Source organism: Ranitomeya imitator, chromosome 5 (genome assembly GCF_032444005.1).
Source record: "Ranitomeya imitator isolate aRanImi1 chromosome 5, aRanImi1.pri, whole genome shotgun sequence".
In the NCBI taxonomy this organism is placed as follows: domain Eukaryota; kingdom Metazoa; phylum Chordata; class Amphibia; order Anura; family Dendrobatidae; genus Ranitomeya; species Ranitomeya imitator.
The window spans coordinates 107,294,458-107,307,272 of record NC_091286.1 but is presented as its reverse complement, the minus strand read 5'-3'; positions in this window follow the sequence as shown (position 1 = coordinate 107,307,272).

Genomic DNA, 12,815 nt, shown 5'->3' with positions numbered 1-12,815 from the left:
TTCAGCTATGTCTTTCTTATACACCGGAGATCAGAACTGTGCACAGTATTCTACGTGTGGTCGAACTAGTGACTTGTATAGAGGTAAAATTATCTTCTCCTCATGAGCATCTATGCCTCTTTTAATGCATCCCATTATTTTATTTGCCTTTGTAGCAGCTGCCTGACACTGGCCACTGAATATGAGTTTGTCATCCACCCATACACCCAGGTCTTTTTCATTGATGGTTTTGCCCAGAGTTTTAGAATTAAGCACATAGTTATACATCTTATTACTTCTACCCAAGTGCATGACCTTACATTTATCCCCATTAAAGCTCATTTGCCATTTATCAGCCCAAGCTTCTAGTTTACATAAATCATCCTGTAATATAAAATTGTCCACCTCTGTATTGATTACCCTGCAGAGTTTAGTGTCATCTGCAAATATTGAAATTCTACTCTGAATGCCCCCTACAAGGTCATTAATAAATATGTTAAAAAGAAGAGGGCCCAATACTGACCCCTGTGGTACCCCACTGCTAACCGCTACCCAGTCCGAGTGTGCTCCATTAATAAACACCCTTTGTTTCCTATCCCTGAGCCAGCTCTCAACCCACTTGCACATATTTTCCCCTATCCCCATTATTCTCATTTTATGTATCAACCTTTTGTGTGGCACCGTATCAAAAGCTTTTGAAAAGTCTATATACACTACATCCACTGGGTTCCCTTGGTCCAATCCGGAACTTACCTCTTCATAGAAACTGATCAAATTAGTCTGACATGAACGGTCCCTAGTAAACCCATGCTGATACTGGGTCATGAGGTTATTCCTCTTCAGATACTCCAGTATAGTGTGGCACCCCTAGGGGTATTTGCCACAAAAATAGTTACTGACAGTAAGTACAAATACTAAAATAGCAAGACTGCACTACCACCTCCGGCCAGAAGGGGGAGCTCCAGAGACTCCCCTTGATCCATTCTGGTCTGAGAGAAGAAATGGCAGTTGGGCCAAGGAGCTGAAAGTGAGAGGTCATACAGTTGAATCTCTAACAGCCCTGTGACTGTTACCAGGCCTAAATCACCGGCCTGAGGAGAAGAGGGATAGAGAAAAAGGACATTGTGAGAACCGGGTAGCATTAATCACTACCCAGAACAGGCGCAAAGACGGATACCGGATCCGTGGCTGTATTCATTATATATAATACAGCAACCGGAAAAACGTGAGGTGATATCAGCTTCACTAGGGCCGGACGCAGCAACAGACCCAGAGTTCAGCGGTACTCCCAGAGGGGGTAAACCGATAAAAGGACTCGGGTTGCCCGTCGAACCAGGACCCGGAGGGGACAGATTGGGCCGGCAGCCAGTTCACATACAGCAGCAGGGCCACACAGAAATTGCGCACAATAAGAGGCGAAGACCCCGGCAGGGTCAAAGTAACTCAGAGTTCCCATACAGACTCCGGTGACAGGACTGGTTGTAAATCCTTTTATGTTAAAGTAAACTGGTTAAACGTTTCAGTGCCTCAGTCTTTCATTTGGACAATAGCCATCTATCCAGGATCGGGATCGTCACCGCTGGGAGAACCTGCTGCTGATCAAGTAAGTGCCTGTCCACTCATGATACCCCTTACACTGTGCATTGCCTGAGGCCACAGCACCGGGTCAAGCCACCCGTGACATCCCCCTCAAGAGACAGACTCCATTGGTCCGGTGCTGGGTATCCCGGTCTCCTGGGCGTCACAATTGGCGTCACGAACAGGATCTAGCCAGCCCGTATACCGGGTATTGTGTGCCGTGATTGGAGCCCAAAACTGTGAAAACTGGGATGAAAAATCTTGAAAATTGACTTTATTAAAGAAAAATCCATTCCCCATTGAAAACTATTGAAAGTGACTTTTCCCCATTGGTTATAATGGAGTAAAGATGGCCACCAACCCCTGAGGTAATCACTTCATAACCGTTAGGCACGAGACTGTTAATTGAGCTACGCCATCACCTGAGCCCCAGTCTAACTGAAAAACTTCAGAATCCGCCATTACAGAGCGCGGTGGGTGGGAGCAGCAGGGGGCGTGTCATTGTGGGCGGCACCAAGCTGTGCGCTCTGACATCAGAGCAAGGGGAAAATCGATCCTGCTGCACAGCGGAACAAATCTACACTATCCCGACGGAAGCGGAGGACCGGAAGGGTCCGGATTAACTAAGGGGGCACAGTATGTCGCAGCACGGAGACGCCGCAGCACCCGGCAACGCTAATGCAGCTGAAAGACAGAGTATCAATAGAGAGTCCGGCAGCGCAGCGGTGCAAGGAGTGGCGCCCATCATGCCGGTGCTGATGCCATATACCCCGGGTGGCCCATGGCTTCCAATGTATGAAGGTGAGCCTAATACCCTTGACGATTTCAGAGAAAAGATGCTGGCCCATTTTGACATGTTCCCTGTGGGTGAAGTTCAGCGTGTTAGTCTCCTGATGATGCAGTTAAGTGGCCATGCTAAGCGAGAAGTCACAGCATGGGCAGCTGATCTAAAAGGCACTGTTGAACGCATATTTGCTGGATTAAAAGCTACATTTGAAACCACGGCCAGCAGCAAAGCTAAAATACGATTCTTTAATTGCAAACAAAAAGCTAATGAGGGCGTGAGAGACTTTGCCTTAAACCTGCAGGAAGCCCTTAAATCACTTACACTGGCTGAACCCATTTTTAACACCGGAGCGGATAAACTGCTAAGAGATCAATTTATTGAGGGACTCTACACCCCTTCTCACCGGGGGCATGTGAGCATGCTTGTTTTTAAGAACCCTGAATTGACATTTGCCCAATTAAAGGAGAGCACTATACGTCTCCAGCTGGCAGAGGCACCTCGGGATCAGGATCCTGCGCAACCCATGGCAGAGGCACCTCAACAACAGGGAGTGCCAGTGACATCAGCTATGTCTGGGGCCATTGCTAAGCCCCTGGGGCCCAGTACTAATGAGGCTCTTCAACAAAAGCTTGACTCTTTAACTGATGTTGTTGCTTCAATGGCTAAAACCATGCAGGAGATGAGAGGACACAAGATGGAGTTGGCAAACTGTAGAGAGGATGTTCCACGGATGAGACCCCGGAGATACCCGACATGGAGAGGACGACCCCGCGACCGCTACCAACCGGATGGACAGCCCATTTGCCGCCGTTGCCAGCAGCCGGGCCACTTTGCACGAGATTGTGATTTAAACGGGAATCCCCTGGGAATGCGGGCCGCTTCGCAGGAATGAACTTTCAAGGACCAACACCCTGGCACGACAGGTACATCGGAGGACGACCCATTATCCCTATCGTGCTGGACGGAATTCCCCTCAATGCTTTGCTGGACACAGGTTCCCAGATTTCATCTATACCGTATATCCTTTATAAGAGGTACTGGGCTGATGCAGATATTGATAAAGGGCCCTCTGATGTTGAACTAGATATATGGGTCAGTAATGGTAAGTTGGTACCGAAACTAGGATTCAGGGAGATGACCATAAAGATTGGTAAAGTAGAACTGAAGAAACAGGGTATAATTGTTGTTGATGTTGACCGGCGGAACTGTGAACCAACTGTATTGATAGGAATGAATGTGTTAGAGAACTGCTTTTCCGAAGTCATTTCTGTCTTACAGCAAATTGCTGAAACTGCCCAATCCTGCCAGCAGAGAGTTCTCCGGAGGGAAATAAAAGTATTGATGTTAAGGCAACAGGTAGAAGTTGCAGGTGGAGAAATCGGCAGTGTGAGGGTAAGTGATCCAACGTCTATTGTAATCCCACCAAAAACAGAAATGCTGGTATGGTGTAGAGCAGCCATTGGTACTAAGGGACGAGATTATCAAGCCTTAATAGAACCAGTGTACACCGACAGCAGGCCCACTATACTCACAGCACGAGGGATAGTCGAGGTACACCGGGGACAAGTGCCGGTACGACTTTTGAACTGTGGAGAGGAAGAGGTCACTTTGCCAAGGTATGCTACAATGGCAAAGCTATATACTGTTGACAACAATGCCATCACAACCATTGAGCCCTTAGAACCAACCTGTCAGGTGGAAGGCAATGGCTCAGATGGAGAAATGGAGGATTGGTGCCAACAGCTACACGTGGGCATAAATTCAACACCTACCCATCAAAAACAAGGGGTGTATAGGCTAGTGACGGAATATGAACAAGTCTTCAGTAAACACCCATTGGACTTCGGACAGATAGAAGGGGTAGAACACACAATCCCCACAGGTGACCATCCCCCCAATAAAAGAAAGATATCGACCCATACCGCCCGCTCACTATCAATGTGCAAAAGATATGCTGAGGGAAATGAAAAAGGCCGGGGTAATAAGAGACAGCTGTAGCTCCTGGGCGGCCCCTCTAGTGATTGTCAAAAAAAAGGACGGAACCATGAGAATGTGCGTAGACTACCGGAAGATTAATAACATCACCCATAAAGACGCCTACCCCTTGCCTAGGATAGAAGAGTCCTTAACTGCTTTGAAATCTGCTAATTATTTTTCCACCTTAGACTTAACAAGCGGGTATTGGCAAGTCCCTGTGGCTGAGAGAGATAAGGAAAAGACGGCATTCACCACACCAATGGGTCTATGTGAATTTAATCGCATGCCGTTCGGACTCTGCAACGCATCCGGTACCTTCCAGCGGCTGATGGAATGCTGCCTCGGACACAAGAACTTCGAGACCGTCCTCCTGTACCTAGATGATGTGATCGTCTACTCAAAGACTTACGAACAACACTTAATAGACCTGGCAGAAGTGTTCGAAGCCTTATCCAGGTATGGCATGAAAGTCAAGCCATCCAAATGTCACCTTCTCAAGCCAAAGGTACAGTACCTGGGACACATCGTGAGTTCGGAGGGAGTAGCACCAGATCCCGAGAAAATAAGCGCCATAAGGGATTGGCCAAGACCTACCAGCGCAAAAGAAGTGAGACAATTCCTGGGATTGGTGGGTTACTATCGCAGATTTATAAAAGGATTTACCAAGTTGGCAGCACCCTTGCAAGACACCTTGGTAGGGCAGACGAAGAAACCTTCAAACCGAAACCCTCCTTTTCAGTGGAACGACAAAAGGGAAGACTCCTTTGAACAACTAAAGAAGGCACTAACCGGAGAAGAGGTTCTGGCATACCCAGATTACCATCAACCTTTCATCCTCTACACCGATGCCAGTAATGTGGGACTAGGAGCGGTGCTGTCACAAAAGCAAGAAGGTCGGGAGAAAGTCATCGCCTTTGCAAGTAGAAAGCTCCGGCCTACTGAAAGAAATTCAGAAAATTACAGCTCCTTCAAATTGGAACTACTGGCAGTAGTTTGGGCTGTGACGGAGCGTTTCAAACACTATCTGGCCGCTGCAGAATTTATTGTCTATACTGACAACAATCCGTTGACCCACCTGGACACAGCCAAATTAGGTGCGTTAGAACAGCGATGGATAGCCCGGTTATCTAATTACAACTTCATAATCAAGTATCGAGCAGGTCGCAAGAATGGAAATGCCGATGCCCTATCCCGGATGCCACACTTGAGAGATGTAGAAGAGGAAACGGGGGAGCTTGAAGAAATTGAACTACCAGCCTTCCATCGTCCCAAGGCAAAACATCATCAGTCAAGTACCTATCAGAAACAACAAAAGGTGAATTTTAATCCGTTAGCACACCATAGATGGGCTGACACCCAAGACAGCAATCCGGCTGTGAAGTTGGTGAAGGAACTGTTGACTGAGCAAAGTGCATATCCCGATGAGGATGCCCCAGAAGAGACGCATCAACTCTGGAAAGAGAGAGGCAAAATGTTCCTGTATCAAGGGAAGCTCTGTAGAAGATATACCAATCCGAAAACACATGAATTGGTTTGGCAGATTATTGTGCCTAAACAAGATGTGAAGATGGTCCTCGAAGCTTACCATAATGGTGCTGGTCACTTCGGTTGGAAAAAGTTAGAAGTACTTCTAAGAGAAAGATTTTATTGGGTCGGGATGAGAAAATCAATCGAACAGTGGTGCAGAAATTGTGGCCCGTGCAACCTCAGAAGAAACGATCAAAAGAACCAAAGAGCACCACTGCAGCCCATAATCACCAAACAACCACTTGAACTTGTAGCCATGGACCACGTGAAGTTGACACCAAGCCGGTCCGGCTATGTCTATGCCTTGACCATCGTGGACCATTATTCACGTTTCTTGGTAGTAGTACCCGTAAAAGATCTGACAGCAAAAACAGCAGCCAAAGCGTTCCAAACGTACTTTTGTAGACCCCATGGATATCCGGAACAGGTTCTCACCAACCAAGGTACAGCCTTTGAATCAGAGATCTTCAGAGAATTCTGTAATATGTATGGTTGCAAAAAGATCCGGACGACGGCCTATCATCCACAAACAAACGGCTTATGCGAGAAGATGAACCATATTGTAATAGACCTACTAAAGACTTTACCTGAGACAGAAAGGAATCAATGGCCAGAGAAATTGCCTGACTTGGTGGATCTGTATAATCATGTCCCGGTGAGCTCCACCAACTGCACCCCAGCTTACCTTATGCGTGCAAGACCCGGCCAATTACCAATCGATCTAGAAATGGGAATTCTGAAACCAGACGCAGAAGTTCAAGACTCCAATTGGGATATCATACGGCAAAAGCAGTATCGCCAAGTGCAAGAGAGTGTGGAAAGAAGCCTTCAGCAAACTAGAGAAAGACAAGAGCGAACTTTCAACCAGAATGCTCTAGCGACCCCATTAAGACCGGGTGACCAAGTGCTCAAGAGAAATCGTCGAACCAATAAACTGGACAATCAGTGGGAAGCCGTACCCTACACAGTTTTACCAACAAGAGTGGATAATCCTAAAATGTGTCTCATTAGCAAAAACGGAGGCTTAACATCTGTACTAGTGTCAAGAGACAATCTTAAATTATGTCCGGAAGCATTGAAAGAGCCAGACGTTGTCCAGCCAGAACCAGAAGTTATTCAACCCATACAGGTTCAAAAAGTAAAGGAAAAAGAAGAGGAAGTGTATCACACCTGTATAGGAGACTTTCCCAAAACCCTACTAACATACCATGGTGCAGTAGTGGTTCCCATGGTGGCCTTTTATCCAACACCGAACCCAATACCAGAAGTCCCAAGACAGGAAGAGGCTGACCCCGTACTACAGGAGGTTCCAGGCCAGGAAGAACAGATTCCTGGTCAGAGTAATCCCATTCACGGTGGACTTGCCAACTCCATAGTTATGGAATTATCTTTAGCAGAGCGGGCAGATACTACATCCGCAGTAGACAGTAGTACACCACATGAAGAAACACCGCTATTACGTAGATCACAGCGTAGTACCCAGGGTCAATTACCGGCCAGGTATGCAGATTACCAACTATAAAGCTCATAATGTGAATTGTATATATGTTATGCCGTATATAGTTAAACAGAAAATGTAGTATAGTCATTGTTATCAGTCTGCAACGTTTAAGCCCAGTGCCTACAGAGACTTGTCTGTATGAACTTCTTGCATATTCTTGAACTTTTTATCAGCCCGGAGGCACTAAATCAAAGCTCCGGAAAGACTGCTTTTTGAACTTTGCTTTTTGCTCTTTTTGAACTTTCTTTAGACTTTATATTGATAACTCCGTTGGAAAAATGGAACTAAATTCCTGGACACTAAGTACAGTGCCTTTCCTAATACCTTCAAGGATAGAACTGTATTAATGGACGCTATTTGAAGTGACTTTTTACAGAACTCTATTTTTGTTTCCTTGAGTGGTTTTTGTAACTTTTCATTTTTAAGACTCTGTACATATTAATTGTTATTTCAAAATGTTATTGTCCCACAGTCCCGGAGTACTGTTCTTAACTAAGGGGGAATGTGGCACCCCTAGGGGTATTTGCCACAAAAATAGTTACTGACAGTAAGTACAAATACTAAAATAGCAAGACTGCACTACCACCTCCGGCCAGAAGGGGGAGCTCCAGAGACTCCCCTTGATCCATTCTGGTCTGAGAGAAGAAATGGCAGTTGGGCCAAGGAGCTGAAAGTGAGAGGTCATACAGTTGAATCTCTAACAGCCCTGTGACTGTTACCAGGCCTAAATCACCGGCCTGAGGAGAAGAGGGATAGAGAAAAAGGACATTGTGAGAACCGGGTAGCATTAATCACTACCCAGAACAGGCGCAAAGACGGATACCGGATCCGTGGCTGTATTCATTATATATAATACAGCAACCGGAAAAACGTGAGGTGATATCAGCTTCACTAGGGCCGGACGCAGCAACAGACACAGAGTTCAGCGGTACTCCCAGAGGGGGTAAACCGATAAAAGGACTCGGGTTGCCCGTCGAACCAGGACCCGGAGGGGACAGATTGGGCCGGCAGCCAGTTCACATACAGCAGCAGGGCCACACAGAAATTGCGCACAATAAGAGGCGAAGACCCCGGCAGGGTCAAAGTAACTCAGAGTTCCCATACAGACTCCGGTGACAGGACTGGTTGTAAATCCTTTTATGTTAAAGTAAACTGGTTAAACGTTTCAGTGCCTCAGTCTTTCATTTGGACAATAGCCATCTATCCAGGATCGGGATCGTCACCGCTGGGAGAACCTGCTGCTGATCAAGTAAGTGCCTGTCCCCTCATGATACCCCTTACACTGTGCATTGCCTGAGGCCACAGCACCGGGTCAAGCCACCCGTGACATCCCCCTCAAGAGACAGACTCCATTGGTCCGGTGCTGGGTATCCCGGTCTCCTGGGCGTCACAATAGCATCCCTTAGAATGCCCTCCAGGATTTTACCCACAGTAGAGGTTAAGCTTACTGGCCTATAATTTCCGAGTTCAGTTTTTGTCCCCTTTTTGAATATTGGCACCACATTTGCTATACGCCAGTCCTGTGGTACAGACCCTGTTATTATGGAGTCTTTAAAGATTAAAAATAATGGTCTATCAATGACTGTACTTAATTCCTGCAGTACTCGAGGGTGTATCCCATCCGGGCCCGGAGATTTGTAAATTTTATTGATTTTTAGACGCCGCCGTACTTCCTGCTGGGTTAAGCAGGTGACATTTAACTAGTCATTTTGTCTGACATGGGATTTTCTTGTGTAAATACTGAGGAAAAAAAGTCATTTAGCATATTGGCTTTTTCCTCATCCTCATCCACCATTTCACCCAGACTATTTTTAAGGGGGCCAACACTATCATTTTTTAGTTTCTTACTATTTATGTAGTTAAAGAATATTTTAGGATTATTTTTACTCTCTCTGGCAATGAGTCTCTCTGTCTCAATCTTTGCTGACCTGATTTGCTTTTTACAGAATTTATTTAATTTTTTGCATTTATTTAATGCCTCATCACTACCTACTTCCTTTAATTCTCTAAATGCTTTCTTTTTGTAACTTATTGCGCCCCTTACAGCTCTATTTAGCCATATTGGTTTCCTCCTATTTCTAGTATGTTTATTATTTATAAGACATAATTTCAGTTGTTTCTAGTGTTGAGCATTCCGATACCGCAAGTATCGGGTATCGGCCGATACTTGCGGTATCGGAATTCCGATACCGAGATCCGATACTTTTGTGATATTGGGTATCGGTATCGGATCAATAGGGATGTGTAAAATAAAGAATTAAAATAAAAAATATTGATATGCTCACCTCTCCGGCGGCCCCTGGACATCACGCTGCTAACCGGGAGGCTTCTGTGTTTAAAATGCGCGCCTTTAGGACCTGCGAATGACGTCCCGGCTTCTGATTGGTCGCGTGCCGCCCATGTGACCGGCACGCGACCAATCAGAAGCCGTGACGTCATTCGCAGGTCCTCAATTCCTAGAATTAGGAGTTTAGTGAATGAGAATGACGTCGCGGCTTCTGATTGGTCGCGTGCCGCCCATGTGACCGGCACGCGACCAATCAGAAGCCACGACGTCATTCTCATTCACAAAAACTCCTAATTCTAGGAATTAAGGACCTGCGAATGACGTCGCGGCTTCTGATTGGTCGCGTGCCGGTCACATGGGCGGCACGCGACCAATCAGAAGCCGGGACGTCATTCGCAGGTCCTAAAGGCGCGCATTTTAAACACAGAAGCCTCCCGGTTAGCAGCGTGATGTCCAGGGGCCGCCGGAGAGGTGAGCATATCAATATTTTTTATTTTAATTCTTTATTTTACACATCCCTATGGATCCCAGGGCCTGAAGGAGAGTTTCCTCTCCTTCAGACCCTGGGAACCATGAGAATACCTTCCGATACTTGATGTCCCATTGACTTGTTTTGGTATCGGATATCGGTATCGGCGATATCCGATATTTTTCGGGTATCGGCCGATACTATCCGATACCGATACTTTCAAGTATCGGACGGTATCGCTCAACACTAGTTGTTTCACACTTTTTTGTTAAGTATATAATTCCACATGTGTTAATTCATAGTTTTGATGCCTTCCCCTTCAGTGTGAATGTACAATTTTCATAGTCATGAAAATACAGAAAAATCTTTAAATGAGAAGGTGTGTCCAAACTCTTGGTCTGTGCTGTACATTACACAATTTTCAAACGTTTAACAAGAATTTTTGCTCACCTAAATGATTTCATGCATGATGAATGAGCAACTATGTAAATGCAATGTAATGCTTCACAAATGCTTGAGATTAATTCCAAGAGGTTGTTTTACAGATATATACAATTGCGATGTAGTTCTGTTCTGCTCAAGAAACAGACCGGTTTGTGGTCGAATTAACTCTTATTGCCTGTAATACTGTAACTGGTAACCAACTTACTCACAGCAGATGGGTATTATTTCTTTTATCCAATTAATCATCATTTGACACTTTGAATTTTTCTGACTCTTATTTCTCCTAGAGGAAGAAAAGTTTACTGTGACTTCCTTGTTTCATAGGTGTGATCTGCAAACAGTAAATATTCTTTAACACTCTGACAATGAAGGCAATAACATCAAGGCAATGAAGTAACTTTTCTTCATTGGAAGAAGAATCTAAATAAACTTGGAAATTGTATCTGCTGGTTTATTTTGAAGATTGAGGGCACTTTAAGAAGTACTGGTAGCGTTCACAATAGAACACACTGCAGAAAATCACATATGAGTCAGTGTAAGCTAAGGCCTGTATTTTACTAAGCTGCTTAGACCTTGGTAACCAGGAAGAAGACCAAGACCATGAAAGATAGATGGTTTATGTCAGCAGACTGAAGTGGTTCAACGGGAACTTTGCAAAACTGATATAGAAAAGGGCAAAAATCCATTCAGGGAATTGGGTCCTCAACCATAAATCAAATTTTCTGGGCTGTAAAGTAAATCTTTGAATGCCATCAAGAAATCACTAATACAGTTTAACGTCCATATCTACCCTATCCTTCAAGAAGTCCAGACTATTTTGGATTTTGGTAGTTAGAGAGGACAACAGTTTTTGCTGCACTTGCTAGAGAAACATCTCTTAACCCATTAGTGACAGAGCCAATTTTGTACTTAATGACCAAGCAAATTTTAACAATTCTGACCATTGTCACTTTATGAGGTTATAGCTCTGAAACGCTTCAACGGATCCCACTGATGCTGAGAATGGTTTTTTTCGTGACATATTGTACTTCATGTCAGTGGTAAAATTTATTTGATATGACTTGCTTTTATTTATGAAAAATAACATTTCCCACATGTCTACTTTACATCAGCACAATTTTGGAAACATAATTTATTTTTGTTAGTTTGATAGGATGTTATAAGGGTTAAAAAGGTGACCAGCGATTTCTCATTTTTCCAACAAAATTTGCAAAACCATTTTTTTAGGGCCCATTTGATATTTGAAGTGAGTTTGAGGTGTCAATATAACAGAAAATACCCAAAAATGACACCATTTTAAAAACTGCACCCCTCAAGGTGCGCAAAACCACATTCAAGAAGTTTATTAACCCTTCAGGTGATTCACAAGAACTAAAGCAATGTGGAAGGAAAAAATGAACATTTTACTTTTTTCACATGGCAGGGCTCATGGCAGGGCTCAGAAGGGAGGGAGCACCATTTGACTTGCTAAACGCAAAATTGGCTGTAATCAATGGCGGACAGCATGTCATGTTTGGAGACCTCCTGATGTACCTAAACAGAGGAAAACCTCCAATTTTAACTCCAACCCTAACACAACCCTAACCCCAACCCTATCCCCAGCACATCCCTAACCCTAATCCCACCATAACCCTAACCACATCCCTAGCCCCAACACCACCCTAACCCCAACACAACTCTAAGCCAAAGACAACCCTAACCCTAGCCTTATCCCTAGCACCAACCCTATCCCTAGCACAACGCTAACCCTAGCTCTAACCCTACCCCCAACCCTAACCCTAGCCCAACCCTATCCCTACCTAGCTCTAACCTCAACCCTAACCCTAGCCCCAACACTAAACCTAGCCCAAACCCTAGCCCAACACTAACTCTAACCCAACCCTAACCCTAATCCTAGCATCAACCCTAACATTAGCCCCAACCCTAACCTTAGCCCCAACCCTAACCCTAATGGAAAAAAATTCTTTTTTTTTTCATTATTTTTTACCTAACTATGGGGGTGATAAAGAGAGGTTTGATTTACTTTTTTTTATTTGGTCACTGTGATAGGGTTTATCACAGTGATCAAAATGAACCTATTGTTGCCAGGTGCTGGCCGGCAGATCTCGGAGGGCACTTTTTCTTCCCGGAAGACACTGACGGCCAGGGGATGCAGGAGCTGCTGGAGGTACCGGGGGGTTAGGGTAACTAATTTCTCTCTCCTCTGATGTGCTAGATCAAATCAGTGGAGAGAGAAATAAATGGGAAATCAGTATTTTTTATTTTT